The sequence below is a fragment of the Typopeltis vanoorti genome, chromosome 5 (genome assembly GCF_054136105.1).
Source record: "Typopeltis vanoorti isolate ZY-2024b chromosome 5, IOZ_Tvanoo_1.0, whole genome shotgun sequence".
NCBI lineage: Eukaryota > Metazoa > Arthropoda > Arachnida > Uropygi > Thelyphonidae > Typopeltis > Typopeltis vanoorti.
In genome coordinates, this window is record NC_143553.1 from 13,565,068 (window position 1) to 13,591,082 (window position 26,015).

General features: G+C 37.7%; 1 protein-coding gene across 4 annotated transcripts in view; it reads right to left on the reverse strand.

Annotated features, from left to right (window-relative positions):
- LOC150106232 (voltage-dependent calcium channel subunit alpha-2/delta-3-like) overlaps positions 1–26,015 on the reverse strand; it is a 2,133,114-nt gene that overhangs the window by 115,455 nt on the left and 1,991,644 nt on the right. The window lies entirely within an intron of this gene.

Here is a 26,015-nt window from a genome sequence, read left to right on the forward strand (position 1 = left end):
GTTAATATTATGTAACTAAAGCAAAGACCATGATGGAAGAGGAGAATGGTAGAAGTTTAATGAGTAGTCAAATTCTGAGTAGCACAATTGATGCAAGGAAGAAAAAATTTGTGGCACGAGTTGGACTTCCAAGAAAATTAATATTATCATTGATAGACAAGATGCTGGTTGAATGAGTCTTCCATGATATGTCTACTGACTTCATGGAGGTTATTTTTATAATAACCTCCATGGAATCAGCAGATTCATCATGGGAGGCCCACTCAATTAGCAACATGTTTATCATATTGAACCTTGAAATAATTTACAATCTCTGCATTCACAATGCACTCTGGCAATGTGTTCCACTCCTCAACAACTCTTCATGTAAAACTTTATTCCTCACACCCTTCTTCCCCATATCTTTATACAACTTCCAGGGATGGCCACTCATTCTTTCCATCTTAACATCCACTCTGATAGAATCCCTTAACTAACTGGAAGGTCTCTCATATTTCCTCTTTCCTTCCAATCCACAAAACTCTGCAATCTACATGCCTTCAAATGCTCTCTATAACTAACAGTCCAGAATTCCTGATATCGCTTTGGTCATTCATCTTCTAGATCTTCTCTAGTGTATCATAAAAATATAACTAGGTGTTGTGCATGGACTGTTGTGCTCCAAATTGGAGCACAACAGTCCATGTGTGGTCTGACCAATGCTTTATACAGAGTCACCACCACCTCCATATCCCTACATGCCAGTGTACTTCTTATCAAAGAAGCAATATGATGTGTAGTCTTTGCAACACTTGCAATATGGCCTTAGAACTTTAGTCTACTGTCTATCATCACCCCAAGATCCCGAGTCTCAACCACTTCCCGAAGCACAGCTCCATCAATACAGTAGCCTTAAATCTCTGCACTCCAAGGTGAAGTGCCTTGCATTTATTGATATTAAAACTACAATCCTATTCATCTCTCCACATTAAAAGTCTATTCAAATCTTCCCTGCAGAGATTTTTTTTTTATGTCCTACCATGAAAGGATATTTGCTAACTTATAGTACATTTTGTACTGAAGGTGAGCTAAGGATCATTTTTCCCTATTTTTATCAGTTATATATATATTGTGTATATATATATATATATATATATATATATTATTTTTAATTTATTTTTACATGGTCCAGAAACATTGCTCTGGAGACCAAACATGGAACTTTTGCAAGCCACTTCAGGCCTGCAATCAGCGAAGTGATGGACTCACACCTGGCAATGAAATTCATCTCCCATCTAAAACAAAAAAAAAAAAAAAGATTGGAATGCTTGAATTTTGTGTGTCATCCTTGCACAGGGGCTTGTAATTCTACCTAACTTTGCATCATCAGCAAACATTTGAAAACATGCTTTCTTTCTGAAAGCACATCTATTAAACTATTAGTGAAAGTGAAATAAAGGGTGTCCCAAAATTCACGCAAGATTTAAATTTAGGGCCATTTGTGTGGTAAAGTGTTGCAAACGAGAAAAAAAGACAGCGTGACAGCTGACAGTTCAGGGTTATTAAAAATGGAGCGCTACACTAAAGAACAACGCATTTTCATTGTTGACCAATATTTAAAAAATATTGAAGGTTTGGCAGCTACAGTTCACAATTTTCTTACAAAATATGGTCGGAATAGTGATTTAACTTCATCAACTGTGAAAAGATTAATTAAAAAATTCAAGGAAACTGGATCAATTAGTGATCTTATACACTCTGGCCATCCTTCAACAAGTCATTCAACAGAAAACATCGAAGCAGTTCGTGAGAATGTTGCTGAGAGTCCAGGAACATCATTTCGGCACCGTGGTCTTGAATTGGGCATTTCGAGAAGCTCTCTACAGCATATTCTCACGAAAGATGTTGAAAGTTTATTTTTCACTTGGTTAGAGTATAATAAATATTAGTTTAATCCTTGGATAAAGGATTAAACTAAATTTATTATTCTCACGAAAGATTTGCATCTTTATGCTTACAAAGTTCAACTGACTCAAGAACTGAAGCCTACTGACCACACACAGCGAAGAGAGTTCATTGAATGGATTATGGAACAACAACAAGTGGATGCTTATTTTTCGAACAAACTCATCTTCAGTGATGAGGCTCATTTTCATCTTGATGGCTTCGTTAATCGACAAAATTGTCGCATTTGGGGTTCTGAAAATCTACGAGTGATTGTTGAGAAACAAATGCATCCACAACGTGTCACTGTTTGGTGCGGATTTTGGGCTGGAGGCATCATTGGTCCATTCTTCTTCGAAAATGCGACTGGTAAGGCAATAACAGTTAATGGTGCTCGCTATCGGGACATGATAATCCAGTTTTTTGTGCCTAAATTGCAAGATATGGATGTGGATGACATGTGGTTTCAACAAGACGGTGCCACGTGCCATACAGCCCGAGAAACAATTCAATTACTGCATGAGTCATTTCCTGGTCGTGTAATTTCCCATTTTGGTGATCAGAATTGGCCGCCCAGATCATGTGACTTAACGTTGTTGGACTTTTTTCTTTGGGGTTTTTTGAAGTCTAAGGTTTATGCCAACAAGCCCACGACCACCCACGCCTTGAAGGAGGAAATTGAGCCACATTTATGCAAAACGGTCATGGAAAATTTCGACAAAAGAGTGCGTATGTGCCAGCAAAGCCATGGAGGCGATTTACCTCATTTGCTATTCCATGCATAACCTTATACCATATACTTTATGAATCAATAAGAAATTACAATTTTTAATTAAAAACCTGTGTTTTCTATCAAAATTACTTCTTGCGTGAATTTTGGAACACCCTGTATAAGAATGAAGATTGAATATTAATGGGAACAAAGATGAAGGGACATAATATTTTTCATTGGGTTGGAAGGACAAGAGAAGGAAAGGATGCTCTTAATAACAGCAGAGGAATTCTACATGCTTAAATTGAAGATGAATGTTTGAGATATATAAGTTTATGAGAGATTTATAGATATCAGATATAGATGAAATAAGCATGCATTATTAATAGAAAAGAGGAGGAGAAAAGAGACCATTCCAGGAAGATTTATGAGGAAAGTAAGGAAAGTGTGAAAACAAAGGAAAGAAAAGTAGGCATGCTGATGAGAGAGAGAGAGACATAAGTGATAACTGAGGAAACATAATGGGATTTTGGTATTCAACTTATGCAAAGATCAACAGACTAGTCATAAATGTGAATATAATGTCTTCTCAAGGATTTAAATTGACATACAGTTGGACAAATGAGTGACAATTTTAATTCAGTATAGTTTTTTTCAGGACAATCCCATCCATTAAAAGATTACAATCCTGTTACACATTAACAATGTAAAGTGGCTAAGGATTAGACAGTTTAAGAAACCCATGCTAGAAACAAAGCAGTATTTTTTCCAAGCCACATCAGAACTCCAATAAACACAACATTGATCTTGCTTTGGAAAATGAAAATAATTTATTATTAAAACATAGTTGTGTCACATTTGAACTTATCTGGTTTGCTTTCCTGAAGGTTGGAAATCCACGCAGCCAACTAAACTAAGTGTAAAAATTTGTGGTTTGGAATTTAATCACTGTGGGCTGCAAACTAACTGATTAGACCGTACTGCTAAAAAGTAGAAAAGAAAAATGATTTTAAGTGATAGTGGAAAAAGTTTTGAAAGCACAGTGTGTTAAGATTATTATTATCATTATTCAGGCCTCCATGGAGTAAAAGACTCATTGTGGGAGGTCCTCCTTAGGAAACACAGTCTATCATACCACACCTTGAAGTCATTTACCATTCTTACTCTCACCACTCTATCAGGCAATGCATTCCATGGTTCAACCACCCTCCATGCAAACAAATCACTCCTCACTCCATTCCTCACAGCTTCCTTTTGCAACTTCCAGGCATGCCCCCCCCCTTGTCAATGCTCCTTCCTGCTGTTCCACCAATCAAAAGAACACCCCAGTGCCAACCCTGTAACTACCTCTCAATAGTTTAAAAGTCTCAATGACATCTCCTCTCCTTCTTCTATTTACCAAACTCTGCAGTAAAACATTCCCTCAGCCGATCCTCATAACTAACACTATACAATCCTGAAACCAACTGAGTTATCTGCCTCTGTACCCTTTCCATAGTTAATTTATCCTCTTCAAATCCCGAGGACCAAATTTGAGAACAATACTCTGTGTGATCTGATCAGAGTCTTATACAATGGAACGATAACTTTTATCTCTGCAGGTCAGCGTCCTCCTCAGTATTGCAGCAATCCTCTGGCTTACCTTCACCACAATATGTTCACTGAATTTCACTTTTCTATCAATCATGGCCCCCAAATCTCTTCTCTCCCCCTACATCCTCTAGTACAGCTCCTCCAATTGAGTATGTAGCCTCCCATCATTGTATCCCAAACTTCAAGACTTTACATTTTGCGGCATTAAACTGATACTCCCATTCATTTGCCCATCTGTCTAGTTTATTCAAATCATCTTCAGGGCTCCTGCATCAGCATTATTAATAATAACCTTTCCCAGCTTCACATCATCTTCAAACAACTGAATATCCCCCTGCAGTCCATTGACAACTTCATTGTTAAGATTAAACAGTACATGTCCCAGTACTGAGCGATGTGGGGACCCCACTTGTAACCTTCCGCCTCCTTGATATTGCCCCATTATACACAACTCTCTGATACCTATCAGACAGCAAATCCTGAATCCAGTTAACAAACTCAACATGTAAATACATGTGCTGCAACTTAAATATTAGCTTATCATGTGGTACTCTGTCAAATTCCTTTGCAAAAAAAAAAAAAAAAAACGGCGGTATATTCCTTTCCCTCAGCAACTGCTCTTGTCACTTTAGTATAAAAGGCAATCGTATTGCTAAAGCAAGAGCAACAGTTAACAAATTCTTGTTGACACTCACAGATAACATTACCCTCATCTGTCCAACACTGTATATATGGACCCACACTAATTTCTCCAAGACCTTAACAACTACAGATGATACACAAATTGGCCTATAATTAGACATTTCCAGTCTACTACTGCCCTTATGCAATGGCACTATCTTACCTTCCTTCCATTTCTTGGGTACCCTTCCTGTAGCCAGATTTTTCATTGAAAAACCAGGTCATAGGAGCTGTCAGTTCTTTAGCACATTCTCTCAAAATCCATGGTGAAATACCATCCAGTCACACAGCTTTACTGACATCCAGGGTACTCAATATTTGGAATACACTCTCCTCTTCCACCACTAAACCTCAAACCTCCCTATCTCTCTAGTATTAAAACTTACTTCTCCAGCCTGAAATACTCCAATAAAGTGCTCATTGAACAACTCCATTATCTCCACTGCATCAGTCACTCTATTCCCATTTTTATCCCACAATATCATTCTTCGACAATCATTCCTCCTCCTACTGGCCACATAGCTAAAAAATTCCCTAGGATTATTTATTTGGATCTTTGTGCCAATCACTTCTCATATTCCAGTGTCACCTTCCTTACCATATTAGTCACTCTCCTGACCTGAGTCTTATCTTCTTCATGTGTCTGCTCTCCATCCCACTCCTTATATCTCTTCCATGACTTCTTTTTCACCTGCAGTTCCTGTTTGATATTGTTTGTCATCCATTTTACACCAAATTGTGTTCTCTTCTTCACTCGTTGAATACAACTTACTATTGTTGCTAACAAATATTCCTTCACAATTTTACAAGCACTAATGATATCCTGGCCGTACAATTCTGCCCTCCATGGAACTGCCCCAAGTTGATATCTAAGACTATTATAATCAGCTGCCTTATATTTCCACATACAGTTCTTTCTCTGTGATATTCCTGCATGTCTATTCATCTTTGAAGTCGAATCCCACTGTGGGGATGGATGTTTGTGATTGTCTGTCAAAAATCCTAGTGATGGTAGTGGACAGTAGATGTCATTGGTGTAGATAATGTGGTTGGTGAATGAGGTCAAGTGGTGGCGATGAAGAGTTGTAGAGTAGGTGCCCTCCCTCAATGAGTCTTGGACTCCCTGGAGGTATCAAATAATAATCTTCCATGTCAAAACCATATGATCACTCTCTCCAATTGGGTTCAGAGATACCATGTCAGTTATAATCAGCTCTTCTGATGCTATGATCAAATCCGAAACTCTTGAACCTCGTGTTCCTTCTATTACATGTTTCCTAAGACATTTGTCCTTGAAGAATTCTAGAAATTACATTCCCTTATTACTATATGCATTTTCCTCTTCCCAGCATATACTGCTCTAGTTAAAATCTCCCATAACAATCATTCTTCTTGCACTTGCCAAGCTCAACTGCCTAAACATCTCCCGCTCCTCACCCTCTTTACTCCTTGGCTTGTAGGAACACCCGACTAATATTCTGTCTTGCCCACCTCTACCTCGCACGATATGCTTTCAAAACCATTAGTGTCACTGCCCTCCAAAGTCTCCACTTTGAGAGGACATAAGTTATCACTTATCATAAGCAGTACTCTACCACCACATTTTCCTTTCCTATCCTGTTGAAAAATGCTGTACCCTGCTACTTCTATCTCCTGTTATTATATCATCTTCCGTCAATCATGTCTCAGAGATCCTAATAATGTCTGGTCACACTGATGCTATCAATGCCACCAATTCATCTCCTTTATTACAGATACTCCTGGCATTAGTATAAAGCATAAAAGTGTCACTGCTTTCATACCTATCATTATCCTCTCTGAACTCCATGAGACTCAGCATTACTTGATGTCATCACTTTTCCCCCAAGCACCCATTCCCACAAGAGACCACTCCTGCAACCATCCAACCTGAGAATTCTAGTTCTCTGCATTGACACACCAACTCGTTCAGAAAACAGGAATCTCTCCAGATGCCTATGTCCTTCCTCATTCAAATGCAATCGGTGTCTCACATAGAGCGCTTTTCTGTTCTCAAATGCCCTCCAAGCATCTGCATATTCCAATCCTCTCTTCTGACACATTCTGGCTATTATGCTATTCATTCTTACTGCTTTTCTGCTAAACTCGTTATTAGCATACCTGGTTAACACACACACACACACACACACACACACACACACACACACACACACCACCTTTTCTCTCTACATTTTCTTTTGTACAACCTCAAGCATCAATTACAGATCTCTCGCCACCTGATTAACACTGCCTCTCAAGTCATTCGTGCCTACTATCACAATCTTCTCATCCACCCTTTCACCCTGCTTAATTGCCATAGCCACACTCTCTATCGTTCTTCCAGGCAAACACACCTCTGGCATTCTATCTTGCACACCATGGATCATCGAGTCTCCATACTATACATCATACTCCATACATCATACCTCTTACCATTCTGTTCTTTGATTGCTCACTCTCTCTCCTCTAACACTTTCTCTCTGTATTCCCCTATTTACCTGCTTTCCTGGTATCACTGTATTCCTGGTTCCACCACTCCCTCGCATTCTTCTCATTCCCTCTCTCATACTGTTTCTATTCTCTCCTTTTCTATCATTCCCATAACTCTCTCTCACTCCTACTCTGATTCGTCTTATCGCATCTTTCATACTTCTCATCTCATTCCCGATAGATTCCACCTCCTCTTTCAGGTCATCTATCTCTCTCTGCAAGTTAGCCACTCTTGTTTGCTATTCATCCTCCCAATCAAGACAACTGAAACTTATGAATACTTATGATAACTGAAAACTTCACAATTATTCAAGCCTTCCACGCTCCCTACTCTTATTTTTTCATTCATATTCTGCTCATTATTCTCACTACTCATCTCTCACTAGGTTGAGATTCTGCCACCCCTGATGCAATGAAATCAGTTATTGTAATATCTAAAAAAAAAAACATTATATGAGACTGGCTAACTCACCTTTCATCGAAAGAGTCACACAGTTCCACATGTCACGGACAGGAATCAAACCCAGGTCTTTCCCACCAAAGGGCTTCTTCTATACTGACTGAGCTGACCCACAATCACTTCTATGTTTATGGGATTGAGGGAAAGTGGAGGAACACTAGCCCATGAAAATACTAGTAGAAGGAATGTAATTATGGTGAAAACTGAATATTTATAAAAAAGTAACAGGAGTGAGTCTCTGAGAGAGAGAGAGAGAGAGGGGGGGGGGAGAAACTCATAAATTAACTAGATTGCCTTCTCCTGAATAATATCATGCACTCTGAGAGAGAGAGAGAGGGGGGGGGGGGAGAAAGTCATATAACTAGATTGCCTTCTTCTGAATAATATCATGCATTTTTAAAAAGGGGTTGGTACATCATTGCAAATGTGAAACAATATTCTAATGCAGAGCAAATTTGGGATTTATGCAGTGGTAGGAGTTATATAGGTGAGAAGTGAGGTTTCAAGCTGCTTATGGTAGTATAATAAATTTAGTTTAATTGTTTATCCAAGTGTAAACAAACAAAGTTTGCTCCCGAAGTATCTTCAGGACTGAGGCAACTCGTGGTAAAGGTGGACCAAGCTCTCACCACTCCTTGTCTTAGTATCTCCCATAATTCAAGGCACATCTCCTTGCAGACATGTATAATGCTATGCATTAAGGGAAGCGCCACTGCCCAGACCGGTTTCAACTTTTATTGAATGTTCAAGTACAGGTCAAACTCCAAAAACTCAGCGTTGTTCTCCTCAGTAACAGGCTCAGCCTGCCACTTAGAAGAACTCTCAGAACTGGTTGGTTCTACACCGTGGCAGGCTCCTCCCACCATCGAGAAGAGCCGCTCATTTGCTCATATCTCATCTGAAGGGATAACAGCAACAGCTGTGTTATGGATAACTTCATGGGCTACAGCATTGCCATTCATCACCCAAGCTTCCAACCAGTTTCAACCTTTGTTGAGATCTCAAGGTGGAAGCAATGGAGAAGTCATATTTACCTATATGAGTTGCCAAAAGGTGTTTCACCTTATTTTTAAATTACTCTGCATTTAGAGAAAGATGTTGACAGTTTTTTCCCACTTGGTTATACTATAATAAATTTAGTTTAATTGTTTATCCAAGTGTAAACAAACAAAGTTTGCTCCCGAAGTATCTTCAGGACTGAGGCAACTCGTGGTAAAGGTGGACCAAGCTCTCACCACTCCTTGTCTTAGTATCTCCCATAATTCAAGGCACATCTCCTTGCAGACATGTATAATGTTATGCATTAAGGGAAGGGCCACTACCCAGACCGGTTTTGACATTTATCGAGGTCTCATTATTGGCTCCCACTGATGAGACCTCAATAAAGATCGAAACTGGTCTGGGTGGCCCTTCCCTTAATGCAGAGCATTATACATGTCCACAAGGAGATGTGCTTTGCATTATGGGAGATATTAAGACAAGGAGTGATGAGAGCTTGGTCCACCTTTACCATGAGTTGCCTCAGTCCTGATGATACTTCAAGAGCAAACTTTGTTTGCTTACACTTGGATAAAGGATTGAACTAAATTTATTATAGTCTATACCAAGTGGGAAAAAACTTTCAACTGCCTATGGTAGGCTGATGCTTTTTTTTTTTTTTTTTTGGAACATGGGTTTGCGTGGAATAGGGGATACAGGTCTTCATTCCAGTAAGAATTATTTTAATTATTCTGATGGAGCAGGTATTTGAATTAGTAGAGCAAAAATGGTGATCACTTCAAACAAAAGAGTAGAAATCATGAGGAGGGGGGCATCCCATTGGACACTACTGTAGTGCCATAATACATGAGACTGAGAGTAGCTGAGCAAAGGATACTTATTAGAAAATGATACCCAGATAAAATTGTGGCTTGAGTTACTAAGAGGAGAGCTAACATTTACAGTATACTTTGAAAGAGAGCTGGTTATGAAAAGATCAAGACTGTTTGTTAAGTGGAGAGGATTATCTTCTATTCTTGCGGGTAAATAATTTGTGTAGAATCACCTGTAATGGTAAAATACCTGTATTTCTTCCATCATGTTCATGGAATAAGAGAAGAGAAGCCAGTTTGAGTTGTGAATGTTACTCCTCATGGAAGACCTCACTGTTTGGGTACTGGTGATTGCAGATAATCACCTTTCGTGAAAAATATTGAAAAAGGTCAGCATGATCATTAAAATTTGGAAATTGATAAAAGATAGCAAAGAATGCAACTAAATGGGAAGAAGGATATTTTGTGCCAGAACAGACAACAAAGAGGAAATTCAAGATTTACCCCTTCTCTGGTAAGACCTTTCATATTTGACAAATGCACAAATTATAATCTTGCGGCAGAAGGCATCATGCAGAGTGTAGTTTGGAAATTTAAGGAGGATAGTACTGGTTGAGCCAACCAGTTCAGGTTCAAGTAAGGGAAAAAAAACATTGTTTTGTTGTATATATATTGGAGTCAAGCCAATGAGGTAGAAAAATAGAGCAAATTGCTTTTGCTAGACAACTTGCTTTATGCATTCCTTCTTTTTTGTTGGAAGTTTTTTCCCACTTGGTTAGACTTGTAAATTGCTGAACACTTCATGCACTTGTCTATAGCATATAGAATCTTCCTAAGTTTGTATGGGCCAACCAAAGAATAAAACTGGTAAACAAGGATTGTCATTCATGAAGAGACTGCTAAACACTATCAGAAGGTAATATGAAATTAGATAAGTGTTGCAGTGCTCTCACTTGGGAGGATTGTAATCCCTTATAAAGAAGGAATGTAATAAATTTTGTTTAATCCTTTATCCAAATGTAAGCAAATAAAGTTTGCTCCTGAAGTATCTTCAGGAATGAGGCAACTCGTGGTAAAGGTGAACCAAGCTCTCATCACTCCTTGTCTTAGTATCTCCCATAATGCAAAGCACATCTCCTTGCAGACATGCATAATGCTATGCATTAAGGGAAGGGCCACTACCCAGACTGGTTCGACCTTTATTGAGGGTCTCCGTTAGTGGGAACCAGATCCAGAAGTGGTGATGCTAAGGAAGAAGCAATGCTTTACCTATACGAGGTGTCAAACAGTGACTCACCTTATTATTAAATTACTCTGGATTTAGAGAAAGATGTTGGAAGTTTTTTTCCACTGTCTAACCAAGTGGAAAAAAACTTCCAACATCTTTCTCTAAATCCAGAGTAATTTAATAATAAAGTGATACACCTTTTGGCAACTCATATAGGCAAATATGACTTCTCCATTGCTTCTGTCAGGCAGTTAGATAGGAAGTTAGTAATAATGTTAATTTTTGATGCAGTACTATCATATCCTATACACCCCTTGAGGGTACATGTCAGGAATTTGATGATGATGATAAACATCGTTAAAAAAATTAATGATGATGATAAAAAAACTCTCATCCATGAAAGGTGTAAACTTATAATGCATTATAAGTTTACTGTAGATGGACTAAGAAGAAGTTTTTTTTACTTTTATTAATGTTACCGTATTTTTCTATAGATAACATGCACCTAATGTATAACTCGCACCCCCAATATTTTCATCACTCCTTTTGATGTATAGATAACGCGCATGTGCCAACTAGCAGTAGAGTTAGGAAGTACAGACAGAGGACGGAGGAATTCTTTGAAAGCACATGCATTGCTAGTAGCAGTGGTCGATTATTCCATACATCCTGTTTTAAAATATTTCATAAAGTAAATCATTATTTGTTTATATTTTGTTATTAGATCTGAATTACCCATGGAAGGCAGAAGTACTTCTCAGAGAAAATCCTACACAGCGCAGTTCAAGCTTGAAGTGGTAGAATTAGCAAAGAAAAAAGGGAATCATGAAGCTGGTAGATTGTTCAGTGTTGGAGAAAGTAGTGTTTGTGAATGGTGAAAGGCTGAAACAGTCCTGAAATGTTTACATAGAAAATGTGCTATGAGGTTTAGAAGGTTCTTGTGGCCAACCATAGAAAAAAAAAACTGATTGATTGGGTTGTTAGTGAAAGAGCTAAAGGTATGAGAATATCTACTGTCTGTGTGTTGCAGGAATCAAAAAGAATTGCACAAAACGATAATATAAAGGATTTCAAGGCCTACCCATCTTGGGTTTTTGGATTTATGAGGAGAAACAATTTAAGTGTTCGCTCCTCCACTAGTGTTGGACAAAATTTGCTGTGCGACTGGGAAGTGAAAGTAGCTAAATTTCATTTGTTGCTAAGAGAAAACTTGTGTGGGGTTGATGCTTGTCACTTTGGAAATATGGATGAGGTTCCCATAAGTTTCGACATACCTAGTTCTAGGACTGTGAATCTGAAGGTAGCAAAAGAGGTTTCAGTTGTTACAACAGGGCACAAAGGGTCTAACTTTACTGTGGTTCTCTGCATAACTGCAGATGGTTCCAAAATGCCACCGATGGTGATTTTCAAAAGAAAGACTGTTCCAAAAGGTTGTGATTTCAAAGATATTATTGTTACTGCTAATGATAAAGGTTGGATAAATTCCGAGTGGATTGTAGAAAGTTGGGCTGCTGTAAGTGAAAACTGTGTTAGAAATGGTTTCATTAAAGCACAAAGGAATGCAGTGGTGTCTGGTGACAATGATTCTGAAGCTGAAGAAATACCAAACGAAATTTTTAATGCAATTGATTCTTTCAATATTGAGTCTGATGAAGAATTTTTTGGATTTGAATAGTGTAAGATTCAGTAAATATTAAGTAATATTTCTACCTTTATTTTGTTATTACATTTGATTTACCTCTCATACCTTTCAAATGTATACCGCGCATGTTCATTTTTAACGAATTTAGACTTTTTTTGTATAGATAACGTGTGCGTTATCTATCAGAAAATATGGTATATATTTTTGTATCATTTTTTTTTCTTTTATGTAATTCAGGATCTCTTCAATTTGTCCTCATAGGAGGCATCAACTTGGTCACTAATCTCTGGATTTTGTCTAGTACCTCCTCATCTTCTGAGAAATCCAGTCTAGGTGACCACATCTGTGCACAGTAGCCAAGATGCATTATCATTGCTTTATAAAGAGGGATAATAACCTCTCTATTTTTAATTGTCATCATGTTTAACATCTAAATAATCCTTCGAACAATTTTGCTAGTGTTTGCTATATGCCCTCTGAATTTCTATTTGTTTTCCATCATTTCTTAAATCCCTACCCTCTTTAATTTCATGCAACCAGTATATTATCAATGAAATACACAGTATGCAATTTTTTCATCCCAAAGTGCATAACCAAACACTTTGCCAAATTAAATTGTCAATTATTATCCTTCTTACTCCAAATTTATTTAAATCATCTGCAAGATGTCTACATCGCATTTATTAACTACTGTCCTCCCAATGTTGCATCATCAACAAACAACTGGATACTCCCCTCCCCCTTAAATCATTCCCTTCTCTATTCACTGATATACAAATTAAACAGTTTTGTCCCTGGTGCAGATCCTTTAGGAACTCCACTAGTTATCCACATTCTCCTAAATTCCACTCTGCCATATACTACCTCTGATGTTTTCTTTCAGTCACTTCTCAATCCATCATAACCATTATGAGATGGCCAATCAACAGATTCTTCTGTGAGGATGAATTACTAGCAATGGACAATTATTATCGTCTTTCTGAAGCTAGATAAGGGTTCAGAGTTCCAAAATACAGGTAACCCTTGTATAATGTGGTACTTATACAACGTGGTTTTGATATAAAGCAGTCTACAAATTGTAGTATCCCTTGTTGAACGCGGTACATATACAATGCGGTTTCGATATAAGACGGTCTACAAACTGTAGTAACCCTTTATCTTTTCATATATTTTTCAGCGCACGACTTAAAAATCAAATTTTATCTTCGTTAAATTTGCATCTGCCTGTATCACGCATGTAGTTATAAGTAGTGAATTTATATTAGGGGAAATACCCATTAGCATGCATGTACGTCAATTGTTTACTGTATAAAGTGCTTATTGTTGAAAATTGTCTTCGTTTTCTGCTGGGAAAGCACATTAAAAATCATGTGTGTTAATCTCAAGCTGAGCACTTTATTTTTTGGTGAGTTACATACTATATGTAATACTTTTTTTTTTTCATGTAAAAAACTTTATTTTTATAGTAATGCCGAATGGTTGAAAACGAAATTCGTGAATTAAATTATGGGGAAATAGATTTAAATGAGGTGGAACTGGTACAATTAATAGATGATGTCGAACCAAACGGCGGGGAAAGTTCTGCCGAAGATTCTGATTGTGATGAATCCGTTAAAAAATTCAGTTTAAAGAAATTAGCAGGATTGAACTTTGCAAGAAAGCTATATTATGGATAATGATCTCTCAATGGAGCACTCCGGAAAATTCATGAGACAATTGGATATTTGTTTAGCTCTGTATTATGAACTAAATAAAAAATTGCAGCATAGTGGTAAGCAAAGTCTTATTACTGATTTCATAACTAAATCAGCTTAAGTATGCAATGAGAATTATATAAATGATGTCCAAGAGATTTCAAGTGATGATGACGTTCGGCCACTCGTAAATAAAGAACATCTATGAAATGTTAGTTTTGAAGAGAGTGATTATGATTAAAATGTACGCTTTATTTTATTTTGCCTAAAAGATTTATGTATTATATGCAATGAAGTTTACGTATGAATTATAATTTTTTTATAATTTTATACTATGTATTTGTTTCATAGTTTATATGTTTTCTTAAATTACATGAATTACCTGAATTAAATAAAAAAAAATTTTTTTTTTGTTGGATATGTCATTGTTTATAAAATCTTAAAAAAAAAAAAAAACGATTTCCGAACCTAACCCTACTTTTTCTATGTGATCTCAGTCTTGCATAACGTGATTTATATAATGTGCCATTTCTATGGAACCTAATATCCGTGTTATACGAGGGTTACCTGTATTATCATTAGTAGCTAACCCTCATATTTTATGCATTCTTAAAAGCAGCAGTATTTTCCAAAACACAATCTGTCTTTCAAATAAAAAATTCTCCATTATGTTATCTATCTTGACTAAAGATATTCATTAGAGATGCTTTCCTAAATAAATTAGCACTTAATATTGGTTTTCTTTGATATGGTAAAAGCATAAAACAGCCTGAAGATTTGGTATATACTTAAAGACTTACACAACTTTCTGCCTAGTGGGAACATTTTTTATCAAAGAATTTCCATTTAACTGAACTTTCCAAATAGGATTTACTCTCTCCCTGCCATTTCTCCAAAGTCTCACAAATCATAAATTTGTGATTTATGATTTGTGAGACTTGCCTAGGTATGATAATGATGAGCTGAGCAGAAGAGCGGTGATATTGAATGGCATAATAGCGAGAATGTGTGACAAGAGAGGACTGGTATATGTGGATGCTTGGAGTGCGTTTGAGGAAAGAGAGGAGTTGTTTGCGAGAGACCGTTTACATTTGAATGAGGAAGGACGTAGGCATCTGGAGAGATTGCTGTTCTGAACGAGTCAGTGTGTCCCAGGGAGGATGATAGCAGGGGTGGCCTCTTGTGGGAATGGATACTTGGGAGAAGGGAGACAATGTCAGGTAAGACTGAGCCCAGTGGAGTCTAGAAGGGATAATGCTGGGTATAGAAACAATGGCATTTATATGCTGTATACTAATGCCAGGAGTATCCGGAATAAGGGAGAGGAATTGGTGGCGCAGATAGCATCAGCCTGGCCAAAAATTATTGCGATCACTGAGACGTGGTTGACAGAAGGGATATAAAAACAGGAATAGAAGTCGCTGGGTATAGCATTTTTCGCCAGGATAGGAGGGGAAAGCGTGGTGGTGGGGTGCTGCTTATGATAAGTAATGACCTATGTCCTCTAAGAGTGGAGAATTTGGAAGGTAGTGAGACAAATGATTTTGAGAGCGTATGGTGTGAGGTAGAGGTAGGCAGGACAGGATATTTAGTGGGGTGTTGCTACAGACCCAGGAGCACAGAGGATGGGGACCAGGAGATGTTTAGACAGCTAAGTTTGGCAAGTGCAAGAAGAATGATTGTTATGGGAGATTTTAACTTCAGTAGTATAAATTGGAGAGAGGAAGATGCATGTAACAATAGGGGAATGGAATTTCTAGAATTCTTGAGGGACAAATGTCTTAAGCAACATGTAACAGAGGGAACAAGAGGTTCAAAAATTTTGGATTTGGTTATAGCATCAGAAGAGTTGATAATAACTGAGTTGACGTCTCTCCCACCAGTTGGAGAGAGTGACCATATGGTTTTGACTTGGAAAATGAATAGACATGCAGGAGTATCAAAGGGACGGGAACTTATGTGGAATTATAAGGCAGGTGATTATAATAGTCTTAGACGTCAACTTCGGGAAGTTTCATGGAGGGAGGAATTGGAAGGCAGGGATATCACCAGTGCGTGGGAAATTGTGAAAGAATATTTGTTATCAGCAATGGTAAGTTGTATACCACGAGTGAAGAAGAGGGCGCAATTTGGAGTAAAGTGGATGACAAACAATATTAAACAGGAATTGCATGCGAAAAAGAGGCTATGGAAGAGATATAAGGAGACAGGTGAAGAGATGCATGAGGAATATAAGACACAGGCCAGAAGAGTGACTCGTGTGGTAAGGAAAGCGAAACTGGAATATGAGAGGAGATTGGCCCTAAGATCCAAAGAAAATCCTAGGGAATTTTTTAGCTATGTGGCCAGTAGGAGGAGAAATGACTGTGGAAGAATGATATTGTGGGATAAAAATGGGAATAGAGTGACTGATGCAGAGGACATAGTGGAATTGTTCAATGAACACTTTATTGGAGTATTTCATCCTAGAGGAGTCAGTTTTAATGCTAGAGGGATAGGACTGGTACGAGGTCTGGAGGTACAGGAGGAGAGTGTGTTTCAGATACTGAGTACTCTGGATGTCAGTAAAGCTGTGGGACTGGATGGTATTTCGCCACGAGTTTTGAGAGAATGTGCTAGGGAATTGACAGTACCTTTAACGTGGCTTTTCAATGAAAGTCTGGCTTTGGCAAAGGTGCCCAGGGAATGGAAGGAAGGTAAGATAGTGCCATTGCATAAGGGTGGTAACAGACTGGAAGTGTCTAATTATAGGCCAGTCTGTGTGTCATCAGTAGTTGTTAAGATCTTGGAGAAAGTAGTGAGGGACCGTGTACAGCATTGGGCAGATGAGGGTAATGTTATCTGTGAGAATCAACATGGATTTGTGAAAGGACGCTCTTGTTTTAGCAATATGCTAGCCTTTTATAATAAAGTTACAAGAGCATTAGATGAGGGAAAGGCATATACTGCAATTTTCTTAGACTTGGCGAAGGCATTTGACAGGGTGCCACATGATAAGCTGATATTTAAGTTGCAGCACATGGGTCTGGATGTCAGATTGGTCAACTGGATTCAGGATTGGTTGTCTGATAGGTATCAGAGAGTTGTGTATGGTGGAGCAGTTTCCAGGAGGCAGAGGGTTACAAGTGGGGTCCCACAGGGCTCACTACTAGGACCTATATTGTTTAACCTTTATATCAATGACATAGCCAGTGGATTGCAGGGGGATATTCAGTTGTTTGCAGATGATGCGAAGCTTGGAAGGATTATTAGTAATAGTGCAGATGTGGTAGCCCTGCAAGAGGATTTAAATAAGCTAGATAGATGGGCAAATGAATGGGGGTGTCAGTTTAATGCAGCAAAATGTAAGGTCTTGAGGTTTGGGAAACATCGATGGGATGCTGCATACTCTATGGGAGGAGTTATACTGGAGGAAGTAGGGGAGACAAGAGATCTGGGGTTGATGATTGATAGAAACCTGAAGTTTAGGGGACATATTGCAAAGGTGGTGAAGGTAACACAGAGGATTGCTGCTATTATGAGAAGGACACTGACCTGCAGAGATAAGAGGGTTATCATTCCGTTGTATAAGTCTCTGATCAGACCACACTTGGACTATTGTTCTCAGATTTGGTCCCCAGGATTTGAAGGGGATAAATTAACTGTGGAAAGGATACAAAGACGGATGACAAAGATGGTTTCAGGACTGTACAAGGATAGTTATGAGGATCGGCTGAGAGAATGTGGACTGCAGAGTTTGGTGGATAGAAGAAGGAGAGATGATATGATTGAGACTTTTAAACTGTTGAGAGGTGGTTACAGGGTTGACACTGGGGAGTTCTTTCGCTTGGTTGTTCAGCGGGAAGGAGTGATGACAAGAGGCCATCCCTGGAAGTTACGAAAGGAAACTGTGAGCAAGAGGGTAAGGAGTGGTTTCTTTGTGTGGAGGGTGGTTGAGCTGTGGAATGCATTGCCTGATGGAGTGGTGGGAGCGAGAACGGTCAGTGGGTTTAAGGAGTGGTATGATAAACTTTGTGTTTCTCAGGGGGGGACCTCCCCTCGATGAGTCTTGACAGACTTTATGTCTTAGAAAGGACCTCCCTCGATGAGTCTTGACAGACTTTATGTCTTAGAAAGGACCTCCCTCGATGAGTCTTTTGACTCCTTGGAGGCCTGAATAATAATAATAATAATAATAATAATAATAATAATAATAATAAAGTCCCATAAATTAAAACTAAAAAAAATTGGACATCAACTACTGGGGCAGATGAGATTTCCTAAAAAAGTTATTTTTGATCCATCCAATTCTCATCCCATCAAGATGGATTGATTCCCCTAACTAGGGGTTTTAGGCAATTAATGCAGCCTGCTTGCCATTTCTCTATTGCATCTCCTAAGGGTGAGTATTTTATGTCTTTATGCAGAGTCAATATAAAACAGAAACATTCCCAAAGGTGTTTCACTATTTCACTAAGTTTTCTATAGCAGGCACTAAAAGTTCTAGTATACTCAGGTCCAGCTCTAGAATTTTTGCTGCCACATGCAATCCATTACTTGCCACCCCAGCACCAACCTCAGATTAACTTTTGGAATTTTGAAAATCATTATGTTCAACATTAGTTTCATGACCATTAATTTTAAATATAGTACTATTAATAATAATGCACTGATAAAGTGCTTAAAATACTGCATATTCATAAAATAAACTATCGACTTCATCAATTGACAGTTAAATGAAATGTAGTTATAATTTATTACTTACATATATGGAATGATCTTCACTTGTACAACGGTGAACTGTTGAGTTACACTTAACTATAGAATGTACACGTTATAGTTTTAGCACTATTTTCACATTATTTTAATTAGAATTTATATTGTTTTTAGTATCTACTGATTAAAAATATACTTTTCTTGCTTTCATATTTGCAAAATCAGAAATTAGGTCTGCATAGTCTAATTTCTGACTGATTTTCATGTTCATTTGAAATCATGGCAAGTCTACTGATTAAAATTTTATCTACTGATCCCAATCATTCAGAAGGATGGGTTTTCAGAAGGATGAACAGATGTTGGAAAGGGTCCAAAGGCGACTGACTAAGGTAGTTTCTGACCTCTGGAATGTTGAGTATGAGGAAAGATTGAAAAGATGTAATTTGCAGAGTCTCGTGATGAGAAGGAAGAGGGGAGATATGATAGAGACCTACAAGTTGGTAAGGGGTTGTTATAGGATCAATGGTGGAGAAGTTCTACAGAGAATAGTGGGAGATCAGGGGAGAACCAGAGGTCATCCCTGGAAACTGTATAAGGAGGGTGTGAGTAAGGGAGTGAGAGGCAGGTTTTTTTCGTGCAGAGTTGTGAGTGATTGGAATGCCTTGCCTGAGAGCGTGGTGTCTGCAAGTAGTTTGAATGTGTTTAAGACACGGTATGATGAGATGTGTGTGTAAGATAAAAGGACCTCCTAGATGAGTCTTTGACTCCATGAGGTCTTGTTTAATAATAATAATAATAATAATAATAAGTCCTTCCAATCTAGTTTCGACCATTATTGGGCGTAAGTAAGTTTTAATAAGATTCAGTTTTCAGAAACTACGCTCACCGCTTGCAGCCGTCACAGGCAATGTCAGTAATATTCTTAGGGTGACAGCAACATTCAGAGCAAAGTTATTTTCAACAATAAAACAAAGAACTTCAATTGGCGGCGTATTTTCTGGTACTAATTTGGACACTACTTTCAGTTCATCACATAGCTCAATTGCATCGATGTCTCTATTTTCTTCATTTTTTAAAACAGCTTCTAGGTTTTTACAATTGTCTAAGAGCTCATTTGTCGTCTCAGATTTTAATTTAGAGATGTTATATAAAAATGAAAAATGTGAACTGTGATGTTCTTGCTCGAACCTTTATTCAATAGAATTAGTTGCAACATCAATAATAGAAAAGAAAAAATCAACTTTTAATTTTGTTTTGGGATCTAAAATAGGTTCATCTCTTGCTTCATAATCATGTTGCTTTTTCTGCTGATGCAATCTGGTACTTTCGAATGTTGGTTTCAAATCAGCATCAGCTTTGACTTTCTCAGCTAATGTTGTAGCATCGACAAGAAAATTTTGAAATGATTTATCATTTCTGAGATTCTTAAGACTTTTGAGAACATTACCCAATGTTGTTATGGCACTGGACAATTTCATCTTTATGCTTTGCAACAGTTTACTTGCAACATTAATTTCATTTAAAACATAGTGCCATATAACCAGACAACATAAAAATTTAAAGTCTCTAAGTTTTAGAGCAAGGGTTTCAGCTTCGTGTCTCGCCATTTTGTCTACTGACTCATCATCAGCAATTTCTATCAGTGTATAATACAACTCCTCAATATAGTATCTTAAAGGATGAATAGCATCGATTCTAGATTCCCAGCAAGTTGTACTTAATGGCTTGGGCGTTAGGGTTGTAATATGTGTCTTAAGGATTCCCCAATGCAGAGTTGATGCTGAAAAAAACACATACAATTTCTGAACCATTTCAAAAAATGAAATCCCTTCTCTAGATGACATTGCGGCATCATTGACCACCAAGTTGAGAGAATGAAAACAGTAAGGGATATAAAAATCTCTTGGGTTCAAGTCCCTAATGCGTTGTTGAACTCCTGAATGCTTTCCTTTCATGTTCGATCCATTGTCATAACCCTGGCCATGCATGTTTGCGATTGGAATATTCATGTCTGATAATTTTCTTACGATACATTTGGTTAACACTGAGCCTGTAGTGGCTTCTACAGGAATGAAACCAAGAAAATGCTCATGAATGTTGATATCAGTTGGATCCGTATTAACAAATCTTACAATTAGTGTTAATTGTTCAATGTGGCTTATATTGGGAGTACAGTCTGAAACTATGCTGTAATATTTAGCTTTCTCAACCATAGAAATTATTTGTTTTCTTATGGTTCCAGAGAGGAGAGCAATCAATTCATTTTGAATATTTTTCCCAAGATAATGTTGGGCTGAACCACAAGCTACTCTCAATAAATGTTCAGACATAGCACTGTCAAATCTGACAATCAGTTCAACATGCTGTAAAAAATTTCCATTGTTAGGGTCATATAAATTATCAGATGTTCCACGAAATGGTAAGCATTGTTGGCCTAAGAACTGGACAACAGCAATTAGGCACATTGGCGCACCCAGGGAGGAGGCCAAAGGGCCCTGGCCTCTCCAAGAAAGAAAAAGTAAAAAAAAAAAAAAAAGACTAGAAAATTTTCCAAAAATCTTTTCCCAATTAAAATTCTTTTTTTTTATTTATGTCGTGTCTTCTATTTCTATACTATAACATGAATTAGCAGTCACATGAGGTGGGAATACCCTCTGGCTCCTGGGAAGCACAGCCGTTGTGAACGCAAGGTGAACAAAGTAGTGCTCGGGTGATACTTTGTTCGCCCGAACCAGGCCAGAGATCATGTATTGGCGATCACTGCAGATGCTCAATCACAGGTCATATGCAATGCGTAGTGTGTATTCTCAAATCGTATACTCACCTCCCCCCCCCCAAGATTAAATCTTGAGAACTCGGCCCCTCCAAGATCAAATCCTGAGTGCACCACTGATTAGGCTTTCTATTATGCTCCTCCAGTGCCCAATTTCTGAATTTAATAGCTTTTATTGCATTGAATCAATTGTCTGTTCAAATTTAAGCCTGGACAATAATTCAATCCACTTTTTATGGGACTCCAAATGGTTTTTAGATTTCTCATGGTCATTAAGATACATATACAAATGACCCCAATCATTATACCCATCAGTAGTGAATGACATTATATTATAGGAAAACAACTTACAGCTGAAACAAAATACAGAATCTTTTTCTTTTGAATACACTAACCATGATCGATTAATATGTTCTCCATTGCTTAGTTCCATGGTGTAAAAATGTAATGAAAATTTCATTTTTACACCTGATAGTTTTTTCTTTTATCGGACATTGTAATCTATTTGAATATTAAAATTGTTTTAAACTATACAATAAAATATTATTATTAATAAGGTATTATTTAGTAATTAATGGAGGTTGAAACACTGTACTAACTACTAATTTACATAAAACTCTAAAAAAAACTTATCACTGTAACAGTCACTAACACTGAGCAAAATCAACTTTCCTTAATACACACTCAAAAACAACTGAAACGTTCTGTAGATTACAGTCTCGACGGCTGTTACTCAAAGAGAAGGACTCTAGTGGAAATTTCAATTACTTGGTATATGACTCGTTTTCATGTGTCTTGCCTTAGGCAGTAATTCTTATAATCGGATTAAGTTCTAAGTTCCCGTGTTTAGTTCACATGGTATGCATACACAATACTAAGAATTAGCATGATTAATACAACTAACAACTACGAGTTTTTACAAATATATTACAATATATTATACAAAATAGTGGCACACACCAGTAGGTAACATTTTAACATTTATTCTGATGAACAAAATTGGCCTTGAGAATGGCAGATTATGTTAAACTTTGAATGAGATACTATTATATTATAATTCTTCTCATTCAAAATTTAATGAGAACCAGCTAACAGTGGGAAATTCAATTCATAGTACGTTAACAAGCACAAGATGGAAATATAATATTGCATAATGAACTTTTAAATGCAGTTTTATTGCAGACTCTATTGTTGCATATGCAAGAAATAGAGAGGAGAGGCGAGAGGGAAATGGAAAGAGAGTAAGCGAAGAATAATTAGTAAAAATAATTATCTAATGGAAGGGTATGATGTGTTTTGTGAGGATAGAAAGAGGAAAAAGTTAGGGGAGGGGTGCTATTGATGATAGAAAAAGAGTTATGTCCATACAAAGTAGAGATGCAAGAGGGGAACCATGCCAGTGGTTTTGAGGCAGTATGGTGTGAGATAGAGGTGAATAAATGAAATACTTAGTCAGAGATGTTGTTAAAGACCTACAATCCTAATGTGGATTGTAGTGACTATGAAATGTATAATGAAATTAGCCAAGCATATAAGAAAAGCGAGATCATTATGGACGATTTTATTTATGGCAATATAGAATGAGAGGATGACATAGCAACTGGAAGTAAAGAAAATGAGTTTCTTGAGTTTTTGAGGGACAACTACCTCAGACAGTATGTAACAGAGGGCACACGAGAATTGAGGGTCTTGGATTTGATCATCTCATCAGAGGATATAATTATAAATGAGGTGTCATATCACCCTCCAGTTCGTTAGAGTGACCATGAAGTGATTACCTGGGTGGTTGCCAGCAGTGTGAGGACCTTTGTGAGAAAAGAGTATATGTGGAACTACAAGGCTAGTGATTATGAAGAGCTCAGGAGACAGCTTGCAAGTATAGCATGGAATGAGTTAGCTGGAAAAGAGATCAATGCACCTTGGAGGATATTCAAGAACTATCTAGTAAAAGAAATGATGAAATGTATTTCGAGGGTCAGAAAGGCTAAATAATGTAGGTGGGAAATGGATGAATGAAGAGATTAAGCATGTGATAAAGAGATAAAAGGCATTATGGAGGCAGCATAAGAGAAGTGGTAATAACCAATTCCATGAGGATTACAAAGACGAGGCAATTAGGGTGACTTGGTTGGTAAGGGTAGCAAAAGTGAATCATGAGCAGCAGTTAGCTAATGAAGACAAAAAGAATCCCAAGGAGTTCTTTCGATATGTAGCAGCAAAAAATAAAAATAAAAAAAAAAAGCATGATTATGCAATGATACAGAAATACACTGATTGGAGAAAATGGTAAAAGTACAACTGCTGCAGAAGATATAGTGCAGATACTAATGAGCATTTCATAAAGGTTTTTTCATTCTTGTGAATGTGACATCATGTAGAGATTAATAGCAGTCGATGATGGGGGGGGGGGAGACTGACTGTAAGTGAGCAAAATGTGTATGGGGAATTGAGCAGACTTCATGTTAATAAGGCCGGAGGACTTGATAATATATCACCATGTATTCTGAAGGAATGTTCCAGGCAGTTGAAATCTGCATTGATATATTTTTTTAATGAGTCTTACACTGGGTCCAGTTCCAAAGGAGTGGAAGGAAGGCAAGATTGTGTCATTTCATAAGGGAATGATATAATTCAAGCATCAAATTATAGGCCTATCTGTGTGTCAGGTGTTGTGATTAAGTTGTTGAGAACTAGGATCCTGAATTGGGTTGACAACAACGGTATTCTCTTTGATGGACAGCATGGATTTGCTAAAGGGAGATCATTTTTTAGTAATCTACTTACTTATTTCAATAAGGTGACGGCTTCCTTGGACAGAGGACAGGGATACACAGTAGTATACTTAGATTTTGCAAAGGCTTTTGATAGATTACTGCATGATAAGTTGATAGTCAAACTAGATCAGATGGGGTTAGATATTAGATTAGTGCATTGGATCGGAGACGAGCTATCTGACAGGTATCAGCAAGTTGTGTATGGGGGGGAGCAATATCCAGGAAGAGGAAAGTCACTAGTGGTGTGCCTGAGGTGACTGTTTTAGGACCACTGCTTTTTAACCTGTATGTTAATGATATTGGTGAAGATTTGAATGGGGATATACAGTTGTTTGAAGATGATGCAAAGTTGGGATGAATTGTGAAGAGTAGAGAAGATGTTGTGGTCTTACAAGAAGACTTGAATAAATTGAGTGAATGAGGATGCGAGTTCAATGTTGCAGAATGTAAGGTTTTAAAATTTGGTAAATAATGATGGGATGTAGAGTTTATGCTTGGTAGGGATATATTGTTGGAGGTGGAGGAAATAAGAGATCTTTTTGTGATATTGGATAAGGATCTGAAATTTAGGGGACACATTGCCAAAATTGTGAGGACGACACAACTGTTCCATTGTATATGGCTTTGATTAGGCCACTCATGGACTGTTGTGAAGAGATTTGGTCACCTGGTTGTCAAAAGGACGAAGAGATGACTTACTAAGGTTGTTTCTGATCTCTGGAATGTTGAATATTAGAAAAAGTTGAGAAGATGCAATTTACAGAGTCTATTGGATAAGAGGAAGAGGGATGATATTACAGTGACATACAAGTTAGTAAGGGGTTGTTATAGGATCAGTGTTGGAGTAGTTTTACAGAAAATGGTGGAAGATTAGGGAAAAAGCAGAAGTCATCTCTGGAACTGTATAAGGAGGGTGTGAGCAGTTGAGTGAGAAGTATGTGTTTGGCATACAGAATCGTGAATGATTGGAATGGCTTGCCTGAGAGTGTGTTGTCTGCAGAGAATTTGAGTGGTATGTATGACAAAAAGACCTCCTAGATGAGTCTTTGACTCCATGGGGTCTTGAGATAATAATAATAATAATTATTATTATTATTATTACGGGCAACTCCAGGGAGTCCTTACACTCATCGAGGGAGACCCCAAATCATGTTCATCACAACTATTCAACATTCACACAGTGACTATCATACCTTGCCTTAAAACTTATTCACTGTCACAGCACCCACTACAGACTCTGGCAGCTTATTCCACTCATTCAGCACTCTAAAAGTAAAGACCTCAGCTCTAACACCCTTACTAACCACACTCTTGCCCAGCTTCCATGGATGTCCCCTAGTCCTCCCACCACCAGCCCTGTTCTCAAAAATATCTTCTGAATTAATCTTATAGAAACCCTTCAGTAATTTGAATGTCTCAATCATATCTCCCCTCCTCTGCCTATCAACCAATTTCTGCAACCCACAAATCCTCAACCTGTTCTCATAAGGTTCATTCCACAGACCTGCTATCATCTTGGTC